The sequence below is a fragment of the Amphibalanus amphitrite genome, unplaced genomic scaffold (genome assembly GCF_019059575.1).
Source record: "Amphibalanus amphitrite isolate SeventyFive unplaced genomic scaffold, NRLGWU_Aamphi_draft 000022F_arrow, whole genome shotgun sequence".
Lineage (NCBI taxonomy): Eukaryota > Metazoa > Arthropoda > Thecostraca > Balanomorpha > Balanidae > Amphibalanus > Amphibalanus amphitrite.
The window spans coordinates 1,134,223-1,151,979 of record NW_024881518.1 but is presented as its reverse complement, the minus strand read 5'-3'; the positions used below and the strand labels follow the sequence as shown (position 1 = coordinate 1,151,979).

The window sequence follows — 17,757 nt, the reverse complement described above, 5'->3', positions numbered from 1 at the left end:
TTTACCTTGATACTTACTTAAAAAACGTATTTATTTGATATACTGTTGTGTATACTACCTAGATGCCGCCACATAAACATAGCGCCGCCGCCATGATTGCAAATTATTTTGTTGAGAAGGGGCTGGCTTGTTGTGATTTATTTTGACAAATTTATGGACATTTAAAGAAGCTTTCATCGCGTAATACTCTGTAGAGTTCCTCGTTACTTACAGTGTGTTTTGTGAGTATCCTTTTAAGGTTCTGTTCGTTAAAAAGCCGTCGGTGAAGGAAAAAAGACTGTGTTGGAATTGTCTCACTATCGCCATATATAAGTGTTAAACTTAATGTAGCCCTGTAGCCCATCATTGTTGAGTGGCTTCTTAGTTTTTGGAGTTGTAGTGCTAAGTAAGTGGCGATACTTCAGTTTTTTACATTGAGGTAGCACAAATTTGATGATGCTTCACTGTTTCTCCTTGGTCAATTACATAAAAAACAGCTTCAAAACACTTTGATTCGCAACATTTACCGAAATATAATAAAGAAACCACCCTATCGTCAGCACGCTACGTCAACTGCCAGGACGCAAAATGGCGACGCTGTTTTGCCTCTGATGCGCCAGATATGTAACCTGAAATAATTGGATACGACTACTAAATACAATATGCCGATAATAGACTATTTTCCTCCTAGGGGACACTGGGAAATCGAGGTTTTCGGGTGAAGGTGATTGAGAAACGTGTTTGCTAGCGACGCGAACCAATGATGTGGCCTTGGCCACAAATAGGGGATATCTTAGGTAAGGGTAAATGGAAAAATGTTAGGTTAAAGAGTTCTGGAATTGTCTCCAGGCCGGCCTGGAGCCTATTCCAGAACTCTTTAACCTAACATTTTTCCATTTACCCTTACCTAAGATATACTCCTTTTCGTCCCTAGCGCACAAACCCCTGGAAACGTGGTAGGTTAGGTTAGGTTAGGTTAGGTTAGGTTAGGTTAGGTTAGGTTAGGTTAGGTTAGGTTAGGTTAGGTTAGGTTAGGTTAGGTTAGGTTAGGTTAGGTTAGATTTGGTTTGAATCTAAAACCCCCCTCCCCCACCCAAAAACCCCGATTTCCCAGTGTCCCCTAGGATGAAAATAGTTCTTGTTACAGGATATTGTATTTAGTAGTCGCATCCAATTCTTTTAAATTACATATCTGGCGCATCAGAGGCAAAACAATGTCGCCATTTTGCGTCTCTGCAGTGTGTGCGTAGCGCATCGAAGGTGGGGTGATTTCTTTATTATATTTCGGTAAGTGGTGCGAAGTTAAGTGTTTTGAAACTGTTTTTGCTGTAATTGGCCATCGAGAAGGAGAAATGATCATCAAAATTGTGTTTCTTTAATGTAAAAAACTGATGACTACATTTTAACTTTTATTAACAAACTAATGATGCTAGAGATTCTCTGATCTTTTTGGTTGCGGAATTTTTATGAAAACCCTCCTATGTGTGACTGGTGACATGATGTGATATTGGATACCTAATTCTCAAGATTCCCAAAATTCAATATCAAGTAGGTTTTCTTTCACATTGCTTAAATTTGGTTTAGTTTTTGTATTTTCCCAGTGGGTTTTGTTTGCATCAGTTTCCAAATTTTCCTAAATTGACATTAGTCGCAAAACCCATAGTGCACAAAGCTCTTGGCCCGGCCCGTCCATAGCCCGTTAACTAATGATATTTGGGGGCCCGGCCCAGCCCGTAGCCCAGCCCGGCCCATGGCCCGTTGGGCTGGCCCGGCCCGTGGCGAACACTGATTCCGTGCATGCCCTGTCCCTTTGGCTCATCGTCCCCGGCGCCCTCAGTGACTGGCGCCCCTCTGTCCAGTGTTGGCGCTCCTCCAGTCGATAGCGGCGCGCTTCTAGTTGATGGCGAAGCCCCTCTGTCCAGTATTGGCGCTCCTCTGGTGATAGTGGCGCCCTCCTAGACGATATGGTGGGCCGGTGGCGCCCCTTTGTCCAGTATTGGCGCCCCTCCAATCGATAGCGTCGCGCTCCTAGATGATGGTGGGTGGCGCCCCTCTGTCCAGTATGTCAGTTATGTTCGTTCCGCACGTGTACGAACATAACTGACACATTCAAGTTTCAGATATGTGGCGCCCTCCTTGTTGTTGGCGCCCTCCTTGATTGGCGCCCTCTCGTCCCAGCCCTGGTCCTTCGCAAATTCCTGGGTACGCCACTGAGTACCTCCCTTAGCTTTGATTCCACATTAAGATAGGATCCCACGTTGTTTTTGCTACCGGGTTCACATAAACCGTTTAACGTAAGACTTGCTGCCCGGCGAAAATTGCCGGAGTAACTGCCCCCTGCTCGGGTATGGCACTAGGCCGACCGAGCAAAAAAAAAAAAAAAAAAAAATGAAGCAAAGTTGAAGAGTTGAAGTCATTATATATCGGGGTTACATGAGCACAGTAAATACGTATTTAGCCGCTAATTCGAATTAGGAACGCATTACCGACTCATGTAGCCACCTGCTAGTACGAATCGGCGATCCGATCCGCGGTTACATGAGCAAAGCAAATACGTATCACGATCGGATTCACCGCTAATGCGAATCAGGAGCGTACTACCGACTCATGTATCCACCTGCTCAAGGCCGTATATTAGGAGGTAAACTCGTCAGGCGGTTTGTTTACATTTGCTCAGCTGACGAAATGACGTCAAAGGTCGTCCACCCTCACGGATCAGGCAGCCGCATGCAGTACAATATGCGGACGTTTTTAGGAATTGAGACGACTTTAGCGATATTGAACGATTAAATTACGTTATACCAGCTTCTACAAACCTGCAAACCGGTTTATGCTAATGTGGTGCCACAAAAACCAGTGTGGAAGGAGTTTATATTGATGCATTATCGGCTGGAAAAACACCATACGAGTAACTTCGACCGTAGCCGACTGAGCCAACATTGACCTATTATGCTTGGTTATGGGTCAGCATAGTTGCCAGAATGTCATAATTTACGCGGATTTGAACAACAACTATAGCATTAGACGTACGATTACGAGGTTTTGCTCACAACAGTTAGGTATACCGAGCAGAGCATATACCCGGCCGGGGCACCAGCGCCGAAACTGAAGCGTGAACGGTGGCCTGCGACAGGAACGCATATGGCTGCCAGTGATACGGTATGTGGTGGCGCATCGGATGCAGCCCGACCACTTTCGGTCCAGAACTGGCTGCCATTCGTTGGTCCCAGTCCAGCTGCCTCAATCGGTCCCGGTTTAGACGCCTTTGCCGGCCCCGGTTCAGACGTATCAGTCTTCCCCGGTCTGGAAGTCTCAACTCAAACTTTATTGAACAATCTTATCGACATTATCTTGGTAGAAAACACAAAACAGTAAGACAGAACAAACGAGCAAACTCAAGCAGCACTTCAAAATGACGATAGGTACACACAAACATCAGCGTGTTTCAGCAGCATCCACGCGTCGCTCCGCGCTGTCTCACAGCACCCCACGGGGTCAAACCACTACTTGGGTTCGTAACACGCTGGCCACAAAACATGGGTTACCAGCGACCAACACAAAACTCTGAGAGCAGGGGTTCATCCAACCTAATTTACAAACACAGCAGCCCCGTCAATGGCCATTAGCGCCAACCCCGCCGGCGGCAGCAGGAGCGACAGGCAGGGACAGCGCATGCAACTCGATCGCAAAACCATTCTTCTGGCATTGCTCTGCGTCTATATAAAGGAGAATATCCCGCCCTCATCTACCCTTCAGGACCTGGCCGGGGACACTAACGAGACGCGGACATTACCCACCAGTGTCAGAAAAGTGGTTTGGGGATCTAAGTTCGCAGACTAAAATTTTGAAAAGGTCGCAGAACAAAGTTGGAACTCAACTATGGTTCCAAATTTTTAATGCAGCTACCGCATTATATCAGTTTCTTTTTAGCATAATGGGCAGACATTGTTGAAATGCAGCATATATCAAAGTGAAACACTTGTACATGACCAACAAGCAATGGTAATCATTAAGCAGGCATCTCACGAGATGCCAGATCTGTCTACAATAGCAAGGTAGGTTGTAGGTTTGTGGATGTAAGGAACCCTAAATCCTAGGCAGTGTCGCATCCTGGCATCCTAGGCAGGCAGTGTTTGTAGGTTGTAGGTTTGTAGATTGTAGGTTTGTAGGTTGTAGGTATTAGGCTTGTAGGTTGTAGGTTAGTAGGCAAGGTTAGATCAGGTTAGATTATGTTTCAAATCTGGCATCTCGTGAGACGCCTGCTTAATGAATACCCATGCAATCTCGTATCTACTTAATAGGAAGCAGGTAGGCTACATTGCCATTGCTCAAGTATAATGATGCATACCTATATAAATATTAATACTCACATTTGCCTAATTTAAACAAGGGAAATCCAAGAACATATCATAACTAAATGCAAGAAAACAATCTGAACCCACCAGAAGGCTACTTGTGTGAAAGCAGCTACCCTTGAATATCAGTTTCTTAGCCTAGGTAGAGGTGAAGGTATAATCAAGAAGGAGAGAAGTTAAGACAAAACACATGGTTTATGTTAAGTATTACCACTACCTGAGCTTGTTACAAAAATTGACATGAACAATCCCACCTCAGATTCCTTGAACGAAGATGGTCGAAGTCGAATGAGTCACTTATCGGGGTTACATGAGCACAGTAAATACGTATTTAGCCGCTAATTCGAATTAGGAACGCATTACCGACTCATGTAGCCACCTGCTAGTACGAATCGGCGATCCGATCCGCGGTTACATGAGCAAAGCAAATACGTATCACGATCGGATTCACCGCTAATGCGAATCAGGAGCGTACTACCGACTCATGTATCCACCTGCTAATACGAATCGGCGGTCCGAACAAAATCCGCTGGGAAAGAGGCTTAGAAGCGAATAGGACCAAGATACGTATTACAGGAACTATTTCTTCGCAAAAAGAAACATTAAAATGCAAAATAATAGGTATTTTTTCATTTTCTTCTTTTGAAATAATATCTAAAAAAATATGTCGGTATTTTGTCAAGTTTTCAACAATAAATATAGAGAAAACCAAATAGTAAATATCCACATAATTTCAGTTGAAACATTTTTCTGACAGCACTACAGACGAATCAAGAGAGGCAATTGCCCAATGAGTCAAAGCAAGACAACTTTATGTTCAACTTTTTTTTGAAAAGTTAACTCAGAATGTTTTGAGCAGATTAAATGCAAAAAAGACATTAGATAATAAATTTTTAGTTTAGTCACCTCTATTGCTACGGAAGTGCGCCACATTTGTATGCTATTCCGTTTGTAATGCGCATCGGGCCGAGAGCCAAACTAGATCCGTTTGACGTCACTGATACGAATTTGCTCATGTAGTCGGTGCACTGAATGCGTTCTTGGGGAGCTGATGCGAATTAGCTTAGTGCGTATTTGGAACGGATCGCTCATGTAACCGAAACGTCCGAGGCACACGTTTCGGGCCGTATTTCACAAGAACTATTCTTTGCTGACTGGAAGCGTCAAAATGCAAAATACTAAGCATTTTTTTATTGGCTGCCTCGTAGAAAATAGCAAAAAAATGTTGGTATTTTGGTTTAGTCTTCGCATGTGAAATAAAATGAATGAAATATTTTGATAGATAATTTTTTCTGACCACCCTGCTGTCGCTGCATGGCGAATCAGTGCCCACTGACTTAAAACAAGAAAACTTTGTTTTCATTTTTTGATTTCATGTTAATTTTAAATGTTTTTGAGCCTATCAAATGATATAAGTATTTAAAATTTAGCTCAGTCGTCCCGGTAAATGCCGCAACTGCGCCATGACTGTACGCTAATCCTATTCCGTTTGTGATGCGAATTACCGGCCGTCGAGGAGTCAGCCCGGGTGAGCCAAACAAGATCCGTTTGACGTAGATACAACGAATTAGTCTCATGTAACCGGTGCCGTAGATCCGTTTGTGGGGAGCTGATGCGCATTAGCGTAGTGCGTATTTGGAACGGATCGCTCATGTAACCCCGGTATCAGACTCAGTATCTCAGCCCTTAAACAAAAATCGTATTGTTGAGTATGAAAAAACGAGAAAAATTGCACATGAACATTTAACTCTTAAATTACCCCATAATTTACAATAACTCACGCAAATCTCGAGACTAACCCGGCGCGTTCGCGTAAAAGCAAGCGTAAAAGCGCGCGAGACAGCGTTGCCTAGTCTGAGAATATATTTATTTTTTAAAAATGTATTTGTTGCTGGTTAAGTTCATTGCCGAATGACAAAAACGATTTTGATGTTCAATTTATTTTAATACAAAATTTAATGAATAATATGCAGCACAAAATAATGCCTTCGGTCGATTTATTACAAGTTAAGATATCTTACTGCCATGAGTTCGAGTAAAATAACAAAAAATCAATTTTTGTGTAATTCAGATGGGAAAAAGGCATCAAAAAGACAATAACTGTTTATTTTGTTCATTTTAATATTATTCACAAAGAATTTGCCATAAATTCGTCCAAGCTCTCTTATGCCGGCACCAAAAAGGTGATACCTCAAAAGACGCTGTCACTTATTATCCCCATACGCATTTTTTGCTCATTTTTACGAAACAAAAACTATTCTATAACTTTTAGCAATTAATTTCCATTCTAGCAATACCTTGTTTCGCAATGAATGATGTCTAGGTGTCTTAAACGATCCAAGTGAAGCTGACCTTAGCAGGCCCGGAACGACCCCGCAGACTATCGTAAAATATGGGCAGCACACGTTATAAAATTGCTAAATTTTGACATTTTTGAAAAGAAAAATCTTTTTTACATCTACTGATATCATTTTTTCATACTTTACTGCAATTGGGAACTTTTACCAGGGGATAGTCTGCCACCACGGAAACACCAAATATAGTCTGCGAGAATCCAGAACAAGTTTGCGCCCGGTTGCATTATGAAGGGAGCCGGGCGGGGAGCGAACTTGTTGGTGCGGCGATGGCAGTGTTTTAGACGTCAAAAGGCCAAGACTCATGACTCGTCTCCTATATGACTCGCGTGTTATTTTTGTGATTTGGTACCTATATTGATGTAGGGCCTTGGTTTGATTTGTGTGAGAAGGTGATTTTAAAGGTAGGATTGGTTGTGCTGATATAGGTATTATGGGTAATATGCTTATCCAGTACCCATAATTTTCTGATAGCATTTACTACTCACTAGCTTGGTATATGTGTCATTTCTCAGAACAGTGTACATGTAAATTAATCAAGCTGAGCTTTTCAGGTTTATCTCACCTGACTACGTTAAGTTTGCATATCCATTTGGGGCATTGCCCATTTACTACTCACTAGCTTGGTAGTGTTGTTTCTCAGACCAGTGTACGTGTAAATTAATCAAGCTTTTCAGGTTTATCTCACCTGACTACGTTATTAACTTGAACTGCTGTTGCCTGTCAGCTAAGTTTTTTTAAAGCATTCACTACTTTGTAGGCACTGCATGCTAATATGGATATGAAATCGAGGTTTTCAGGTTTATCTCACCTGATTACGTTAAGTCTGCATATCCATTGGGGCATTGCCCATTTCCAGCTCCTGCATGCTGTGTAGTCCTTCATTCATATCATACATGTTGAACCAGATGTTGAAAGAGTGACAATATTTTCAACATTTTTATTAAAAAATACAGGATTAATTGTTAATGCACGCACACACTGTGTGATCACCATTCACAGATCACCTGTTCATAACACATCACAGTTGATGGGCTTCAGGCTGCCAATCTAATACCAGTTATTGTGAGGGACAAGGTTACCAGTGAAAGTTTTGCCAACAGCTGTCAGCTGGTGAACTTAGAGTAGCAGGCGGTGCTGGTTCTTGGGAGTAGGTCAGTAGTTTGTACTGCATTCTATTCAGGAGTCCAGGTCTTCATTCAGTAGCCATGGAGACTGGAGAGAGATGACTAAATCTGCTGAAGAAGAAAAATCAGTCATAGTGGGCAGGCGGTTGGGTTTTTGTTAAGTGACCCATTGTGAAATGCTCCATCAAGCCTGATAGTGCCTAAGTGCTGACATAGATGGGTAGAGGTACATTGTTACACAAAAATCATTGGCCATCTGTTTAGGGAACATTTGCTCACAGAACAAAAATTGCTTTACTTTAGTCAAGACTTTTCGCAGAACAAATCTTCCGAGTTCAAGAAAACTTAGAAACGGGCCACTTTTCTGACACTGTTACCCACTCAGCTGAGCAGTGAGCACCCTTTCGACCGGTCCGGGGCCCAGCTGTCGCCACATGACCGAAGGCTACTGTTAGGGTGCTGTCCTGTCCTGCTGTTCTTTTGCTGTCCTCCATCAGTCGGCTCCGAACCACCAGCATCGCTGCCGCGCCGGGGTCCGGAGAAGAAGCTGCGCTAAGACGATCTGGAACCATCAGCCGGGCTGTGAGTCCCCACCGCCATGCGGTTGCTGGGACCGGGGCGGTGCAACCACACTCGCGTCCTGACTGCGCTTATGTGCTTCTCTCCTCGGAGCAGAGTCCGGCAGCGCAACCTGACTGACCTGAGCACGCCCCGCGCGAGAAGGCGTCTGGCGTGGCGCGCCGGTCTCGACCATCTGTCACACCGCCTCGGGATTCATGATCCAGATCCGATCGAATCGTCAGATTAAAATGTCTCTTGTATGGTAAACACCGATAAAAAAACCCCCTTCTTGAGTCGCAGAAGGCCAGGGAGGCTGACAGTCTACGGAGGTCGACGACTGAGAAACGCTCCAGCAGCCGGAGTTGGTCAGCTGCACAGCCAGGGGCGGATCCAGGAAAACTCCAAGGGGAGGGTCATGAATCGAAGTGGTGCCCCTACCTATACCCAAAATTAAAAACTCAACGGATTTCGTCCACTTCATTTTGGTGGTGCCCCCATTTTCAGTTTTTTTTCTTTTTATTTTTTATTTTTAGTCAGTATCTTAACTCTTAGCCACAACCACATTTACCAATTGTAAGCAAGTATATATGAATGTGCTATGTGTATACATATATGTTGTGGACGCTGAGTAGTGAGTACTTACCAGGAACGTTATCAGGTAAGCAAATCGTTGTCAGTCCGACGAACTTGACCCTGGCGTCTAAAGGGTCTGTCCTTGACACTTCAGGCTTGTCAGGGGCACCAAAGTCCTTCCAGGGACACCACAAACCTGTCAGGGGCACCTACGGCCTTGTAGGGGCGCCACAGGCCCGCCAGGGGCACCACAGGTCTAGCAAGTATACACGACAGGCCTGTCAGGGGCACAACGGGCCTGTTGGGCCCATGAGCACCCCTAGGGGCAGGGGCACCACAGTCCTTCCAGGGGCACCGCAGGCCTGTGAGGGGCACCAGCGGCCTAGCAGGGGCACCAGTCAACACAGGTCTGCCAGGGGCGCCACAGACCTGCCAGGGGCACCACAGACCTGCCAGGAGCACCAGAGGTCTGCCAGGGGCACCACCGGCCTCGCAGGGGCACCTTGGGCCTGTCAGGGGCACCACGGGCCTGCCGAGGGGCACTTCAGACTTTTCAGGGGCACCAGTCCTCTCCGGGCGCAGGGGTACCAGCGGCCTAGCAAGGGCACCAGAGGCCTGCCAGGGGCACCAGCGGCCTAGGAAGGGCACCAGAGGCCTGCCAGGGGCACCACAGGCCTAACAAGGGCACCACGGGCCTGTCAGGGGCACCTCAGGCTTGTCAGGGCCCAGGGACACCACAGTCCTTCCAAGGTCACCGCAACCCTGTCAGGGGCACCAGAGGCCTGCCAGGGGCACCACAGGCCTAGCAAGGGCACCACTGGCCTGTCAGGGGCACCTCAGGCTTGTCAGGGCCCAGGGGCACCACAGTCCTTCCAGGGGCATTACAAGCCTGTCAGGGGCACCAGAGGCCTAGCAAGGGCACCACAGGCCTGCCATGGACACCACAGGCCTGCCAGGGGCACCACCGGCCTTGCAGGGGCGCCTCAGGCCTGTCAGGGGCACCACGTGCCTGCCGGGGACACTTCAGGCTTGTCAGGGGCGTTACAGTCCTGTCAGGGCCCAGGGGCACCAGGCCCGTGGTGTCCCTGCTAGGCCTGTGGTGCCCCTGGCGGTCCTGTGGTGCCCCTGTCAGGACTGTGCCCTGATCAGGACGGACTCTGATAGGCCGGTGGTGCCCCTGGCAGGTCTTTGGGCCCCCGGGCCTCAAGGGGGGGGCCATGACCCATGTGACCCCCCCCTTGGATCCGCCCCTGTGCACAGCTCAGCAACACTCTCCGCCAGCGAGACTGAAAACAAAAACCTTCCATGAAATGCAAATTAAGGATGGCTGAAGGATGCATAATACCCAGTAAAACGAATAACTATTCAGTAAACAAAAAATGTCACTTCCTTGCTTGGAAAATTGTATTTTAGTCACTAAATGCCATGGCAAAGGAGCTGCCAAAATCGATGAATGTCAGCAACTCGCCAAACAACCTGTGTAAAACAGTTTGTTATTGTATGTGACTCGGTAGACACAACCTTTTGACCTTAGCCTGCACTAAATATGATAGCAAATTAGCCATGCTCCATTGTCATTTTCCCCTTTGAATTAGGTAATTGTTTTTGGGAGCTGCCACAACTGCACAGATAGGCACATTAACATTGCTCACACACACACAGATTCACTTACTTGTGAGTTGCTGGGTGATGTGTCGTGCCTTGGTCACCAGTCACAGAATAACTGAAGCCTCCTGGAAAAGCGCTGTAGCTGTTGGCGACTGGCGTCACCACAGCTGGTCGGTGGGACACTGTAAACAAGATGTGACTTTAAACGCTGCTCCAGGTACTTTGGTCATGATCTGTCATAACATAGTTAACATTTCTTCTAATCAAACTAGGGCCTAGGGGAGTTGGAGTGATACTCCTCCATCATACCAATGCGCTAACAAGGATTGAAGAAAACACATGAGCCCTAAAACCAATAAAAAAACGAACACAAAACATACCTACTCATTCATAATTATTATTTTTCAATTTGAAAGGAATCCTGTTCACCTAAAAATATTCAGCAAACCACTCACCAATTGCCTGACACCATAGTGCACACAGAAGTTTGAGGCCTAGCTGTGTAGGCTGTGCAATATTATATGTGTAGATCAAGATGAAGTACAGTGAGACGTGAGTCAGTAGGTTTTAAGTTGTAGGTTGGTAGATTGTAGGCTTTAAATTGTAGGTTTTCGGTTAGTAGGTTGTAAGTTTGTAGATTGTAGGTTGGCAGGTTGAAAGTTTTTGGTTAGTAGGTAAGGTTAGGTCAGGTTAGATTTTTTATCTTCACTGTACTTCATCTTCACATTTACCGGCTGTGCGGACTGCAGGCCTGTTGGACCGGATCTTTGTAATGCAAAGCACTCGCTCATTCTAAAAGTACTGGTTGTCAAAGACAGAAGAGAAGCGGATGGCTCCCCCGTGGATGTCCAGATACTTATCAATTATGGCAGCTTACATGAGTTACAGAAGCAATTGCAGCTTCCTTTGTCCGTCTAGGCTATAGACAATTGACCACACTTAAAACAAACAAACATGCAATTTTGTTAGGTATTGGAATACATACCAATATTTCTACATTTACAAAAGTATATGATAATTCTTATTAACTACTTGCTGGTAATAATCAGAAAAAAAAACTCAGAAATGCCAGACAGAAAAGTATCAAATAACAACTAACAATTGATGTCAATTGAAATACACAAATTTGCAAGCAGAAGATTGTAACACGCGCGCAATAAATGTAAAAAATAGCTAAATTTCTGCTTCAATTCCTTAAACCACTGTCATAAATCGTAATTCCCAACTAATTCACTGCTACGCTAGAACTCAAAGACTACAAGTTTTTAGGTATTGTAGAAAATGTCTTATTAAACCATTTGAGACCAAAAACGTTCCACTTCATCCCGTTTTAGTTGAGAAAACAGCAAAGAAAGTGGACGACCTTTGACGTCATTTACCTTCTGATTGGCCCAAAAAGCCTTCCCTATGGCGCAACATAGAAACGATGACCCCCTGCACCTGCTAATACGAATCGGCGGTCCGAACAAAATCCGCTGAGAAAGAGGCTTAGAAGCGAATAGGACCAAGATACGTATTACAGGAACTATTTCTTCGCAAAAAGAAACATTAAAATGCAAAATAATAGGTATTTTTCTCATTTTCTTCTTTTGGAATAATATTTAAAAAATATGTCGGTATTTTGCTAAGTTTTCAACAATAAATATAGTGAAAACCAAATAGTAAATATCCACATAATTTCAGTTGAAACATTTTTCTGACAGCACTACAGACGAATCAAGAGAGGCAATTGCCCAATGAGTCAAAGCAAGACAACTTTATGTTCAACTTTTTTGTTAAGTTAATTGAGAATGTTTTGAGCAGATTAAATGCAAAAAAGACATAAGATAATAAATTTTTAATTTAGTCACCTCTATTGCTACGGAAGTGCGCCACATTTGTATGCTATTCCGTTTGTAATGCGCATCGGGCCGAGAGCCAAACTAGATCCGTTTGACGTCACTGATACGAATTTGCTCATGTAGTCGGTGCACTGAATGCGTTCTTGGGGAGCTGATGCGAATTAGCGTAGTGCGTATTTGGAACGGATCGCTCATGTAACCGAAACGTCCGAGGCACACGATTCGGGCCGTATTTCACAAGAACTATTCTTTGCTGACTGGAAGCGTCAAAAATGCAAAATACTTAACATTTTTTTTATTGGCTGCCTCGTAGAAAATAGCAAAAAAATGTTGGTATTTTGGTTTAGTCTTTGCATGTGAAATAAAATGAATGAAATATTTTGATAGATAATTTTTTCTGACCACCCTGCTGTCGCTGCATGGCGAATCAGTGCCCACTGACTTAAAACAAGAAAACTTTGTTTTCATTTTTTGATTTCATGTTAATTCTAAATGTTTTTGAGCCTATCAAATGATATAAGTATTTAAAATTTAGCTCAGTCAAACTCACCTGTTAAACTCACCTGTTAGGTTTCCACAACCTCGGCTCGTAAAGGAAGGAGTGGAAACCTATTGCGTGCAGAGACGCGCCAATTCCTTGGGTGGGCAGATGGCTGGACCTCAGGCAAGGAATTGGAATGGTGCGTCTGCATTTGGTAAAACACTGAAAAAAGAAAACTGGTGCGTGTTTTAAGTGCCAGAATCCTAGACAAGATGATCAATTATGTAAATGAGAAAAGAGGGTACCGAAATGTGATACGTTCTCGGAAGGAAAGGTCAGGATAGGTAACCTAGGTTAGTCCACCCGGTCCAGCTCGAGAAGGGCGGGCAGCAGCTACCTAGGGGGTAAGGGCGGAATATGATAGGTAGCCCAGGCGCGTATAACCCCGCCCCAACTTGGGAAGGGTGGGGCGCTTACCTGGGGGGGGGGGGATGAAGGATGAGATGTGGATCGTTTGCCTTCTCTTATCCTGTGTGTTCGTACAATCTACTGCCCAGTGCGGCTTTCAGTCCCTTTTTAAACTGCACCAGGGACTCCTCGTTCACCAGCCAATCTGGGAGGGCATTCCAATCGCGCACGACTCTGTGGGTGAAAAACCGTGACCTTGCATCTATAAGACTCTGACACGTTTTTATCTTTCTACTATGCCCGCGCGTTCTGTTGTCGGCCTCCAGATCCCAGAGGATCTCCGGGGATATCTTACTGTGGCCGTGAAAAATCTTCCAGCATTTGATAATATCGGCTCGAAGGAGGCGTCCCTTCACAGAGAATAGGTCAAGTTCCTTTAGGCGATCACCATATTCCATATTGCGGAGCCCAATCACATTGCGAGTCCAGAGCCTTTGAACAGACTCTAATCTTTTGAGATCCTGTACATAGCCACTGTTCCAGATCGGTGACGCGTACTCGAGAATGGGGCGAATGTGAGATTTCAGTATATGAGTCATAAAGTCAGGCGAGCGACACCTGGTCGATTTCAAGAAATTGTGAGCAACTCCTCCAGCCTTCGCTGCTATGCTGGCACAGTGTTCATGGAATTTCATCTCGTTGTCGATGATAACACCCAGGTCACTACATGACGTAACGCAGGGAATTGTGTCACCAGCCAGTGTGTATGCACGGGGCTCGAAGTCATGGAATCGTCGCCTAAATCGTATGACGGCGCACTTCCTGAGGTTCATGCTGAGACCCCAAGACTCTGCCGTAGAGTGGAGCAAGTCTATATCCTTTTGTAGCGCCTCTTCACTGGTGTTGTGTTTATCGTTGTCTAGTTTGATAAATACTTTAAGATCGTCAGCAAAGATCTTATAACTGCACGACAAACTGGACGCAACGTGGTTGATGTAAACCAGAAAAAGAATGGGTCCTAAAACCGATCCCTGAGGAACGCCACTCCGAACCTCCGCAGCTGAACTCGTGGTGCCCTTAACAAGAACCTGCATCGTACGCCCCACCAAGAAATCTGTCAGCCATGTGATAAGTCGCCCTTGGACACCGACTAACCTGAGTTTTTCTAGAAGAATGGTATGGCGCACCACATCAAAAGCCTTTGAAAAGTCGAACAGAACTCAGGGGCGGATCCAGGATAACTCCAAGGGGAGGGTCATGAATCGAAGTGGTGCCCCTACCTATACCCAAAATTAAAAACTCAACGGATTTCGTCCACTTCATTTTGGTGGTGCCCCCATTTTCAGTTTTTATTTTTATTTTTATTTTTAGTCAGTATCTTAACTCTTAGCCACAACCTCATTTACCAATTGTAAGCAAGTATATATGAATGTGCTATGTGTATATATATGTTGTGGACGCTGAGTAGTGAGTACTTACCAGGAACCTTATCAGGTAAGCAAATCGTTGTCAGTCCGACGAACTTGACCCTGGCGTCTAAAGGGTCTGTCCTTGACACTTCAGGCTTGTCAGGGGCACGAAAGTCCTTCCAGGGACACCACAAACCTGTCAGGGGCACCTACGGCCTTGTAGGGGCGCTACAGGCCCGCCAGGGGCACCACAGGCCTGCCAGGAAGCAGGGGCACCACAGGTCTAGCAAGTATACACGACAGGCCTGTCAGGGGCACAACGGGCCTGTTGGGCCCATGAGCACCCCTAGGGGCAGGGGCACCACAGTCCTTCCAGGGGCACCGCGGGCCTGTGAGGGGCACCAGCGGCCTAGCAGGGGCACCAGTCAACACAGGCCTGCCAGGGGCACCACAGACCTGCCAGGGGCACCAGAGGCCTGCCAGGAGCAGCACCGACCTCGCAGGGGTAACTTGGGCCTGTCAGGGCCCAGGGGCACCACGGGCCTGTCGAGAGGCACTTCAGGCTTTTCAGGGGCACCATAGTCCTCTCCGGGCGCAGGGGTAGCAGGGGCACCAGAGGCCTGCCAGGGGCACTACAGGCCTAGCAAGGGCACCACTGGTCTATCAGGGGCACCACGAGCCTGTCATAGCCAGGCATCTCAGGCATCTCTTGTCAAGGCCCAGGGGCACCACAGGTCTGTGAGGGGCACCAGCGACCTAGCAGGGGCACCAGTCAACACAGGTCTGCCAGGGGCGGCACAGACCTGCCAGGGGCACCACAGACCTGCCAGGGGCACCAGAGGTCTGCCAGGGGCACCACCGGCCTCGCAGGGGCACCTTGGGCCTGTCAGGGGCACCACGGGCCTGCCGAGGGGCACTTCAGACTTTTCAGGGGCACCAGTCCTCTCCGGGCGCAGGGGTACCAGCGGCCTAGCAAGGGCACCAGAGGCCTGCCAGGGGCACCAGCGGCCTAGCAAGGGCACCAGAGGCCTGCCAGGGGCACCACAGGCCTAACAAGGGCACCACGGGCCTGTCAGGGGCACCTCAGGATTGTCAGGGCCCAGGGACACCACAGTCCTTCCAAGGGCACCGCAAGCCTGTCAGGGGCACCAGAGGCCTGCCAGGGGCACCACAGGCCTAGCAAGGCACCACTGGCCTGTCAGGGGCACCTCAGGCTTGTCAGGGCCCAGGGGCACCACAGTCCTTCCAGGGGCATTACAAGCCTGTCAGGGGCACCAGAGGCCTAGCAAGGGCACCACAGGCCTGCCATGGACACCACAGGCCTGCCAGGGGCACCACCGGCCTTGCAGGGGCGCCTCAGGCCTGTCAGGGGCACCACGTGCCTGCCGGGGACACTTCAGGCTTGTCAGGGGCGTTACAGTCCTGTCAGGGCCCAGGGGCACCAGGCCCGTGGTGTCCCTGCTAGGCCTGTGGTGCCCCTGGCGGTCCTGTGGTGCCCCTGTCAGGACTGTGATACCCCTGATAGGCCGGTGGTGCCCCTGGCAGGTCTTTGGGCCCCCGGGCCTCAAGGGGGGGGGGCCATGACCCATGTGACCCCCCCCCCTTGGATCCGCCCCTGACAGAACTAGATCAACGGGATGACCCAGATCTAAGGCTACAGTTACCTCATCGTAGGTCATAGTCGTCCCGGTAAATGCCGCAACTGCGCCATGACTGTACGCTAATCCTATTCCGTTTGTGATGCGAATTACCGGCCGTCGAGGAGTCAGCCCGGGTGAGCCAAACAAGATCCGTTTGACGTAGATAAAACGAATTAGTCTCATGTAACCGGTGCCGTAGATCCGTTTGTGGGGAGCTGATGCGCATTAGCGTAGTGCGTATTTGGAACGGATCGCTCATGTAACCCCGGTAATAGAGTTCAGTGCAAGTTCAGTGGTTGAAGTTAAACCTCTCTGAGGGTAGCGTTGTTTTCTATGTCTTTTTAAACATATTTTAAGTTCAACCTAGAGGTTTGATTATTAGATCAACCCTCAGGGTCTTGAATTTGCTTGTTATGAAGCCTGAAGTTCAAGGTAGGTACCTACGTTTTCGGCTACCTACTAAGTACTACCAGTCGTTTATTGTTTTCCTCGATGCGAAGGTCGAACATTCGAAACGAAAACAATAAACGGCTAGTAGCCGAAAAACGTACCTACCTTGAATTTAGATGTCTAGTCGCAAAAGCTTGAAATCATATAAGCCTGAAGTTCCAACTTCAGGTGTTAAGTGTATTCCGAAGGTGAAGGCCTTGGCCTGGCCAAGAAACAGGTCACAGGCCTTTAAAAATAGGCATCAGTATAGCCCATGATTTGGATTGCGATTCTTCGCCCTAACCCAAAACAATAACAACAATTGCGATTCTTATTAAGAAATTATTTTATCCTGAAGTCCCACAGTAAGGTTGTCTGGGTCATAATATGCAGCAGTACCTGTTACCTAACCATTTTTGAAGCTGATCCAGGGCCCTGTTTCACTGGGTCTGGTGATAGCACTAGCAGCACGCTACTATCAAATTGCGCGAGCTGACGTAACGTGATGAGGTCACTAATGACGTTTCGTGTGATCCGTGAGCTGCGTTTCGAACAGAGTTGCTGTCTTGTTGAATTGTGTTTGATGATACATTTGTTTGATCGCACGGCCGTCGTGAAGATGTTAGCAGCAATATTTGATGACATCACACAGATTGACGGTGTCATGGCTTGTTGATGTTTCCATGGAAACCCTATTTGACACGTGTAATAGCAGCGTGCTGCTATCACCGATGAAACAGGGCCCAGGAAAAAATTGTTAGTCTTCGCCTGTGATGGTAGGGTGTAGGCAATGCAGAAGGCCATGTGAGGCACCCCAGCATGTGTTCATGTAATGCTTCATGTGTTCAGCATGTGTTCATCTCCTCACAAAACAGCCTGGTGTCCATTGGCATCAGCCCGACCAACTGCCAGGGCGGAACACGGCAGTGGCGTCTCCAGTGACCCTGCTTGGCCCAAGATTACTGTACTAATAGCTTGGCCCACACTGCATC

General features: G+C 47.0%; 1 protein-coding gene across 4 annotated transcripts in view; it reads left to right on the top strand.

The window, feature by feature from the left end:
* The first annotated feature begins 192 nt into the window (after positions 1 to 192).
* Positions 193 to 17,757, top strand: part of LOC122391982 (diacylglycerol lipase-beta-like) — a 39,495-nt gene continuing 21,930 nt past the window's right edge. Inside the window, exon 1 of one of the 4 annotated variants that reach the window (XM_043386389.1) lies at positions 193 to 221. The gene's annotated coding sequence lies outside the window, so the exon portion shown is untranslated. Of the gene's footprint in view, positions 222 to 7,070; positions 7,093 to 12,835; positions 12,880 to 16,644; positions 16,769 to 17,757 lie in introns of those variants that run through there. The other 3 variants (XM_043386372.1, XM_043386380.1, XM_043386398.1) reach the window with 3 other exon arrangements.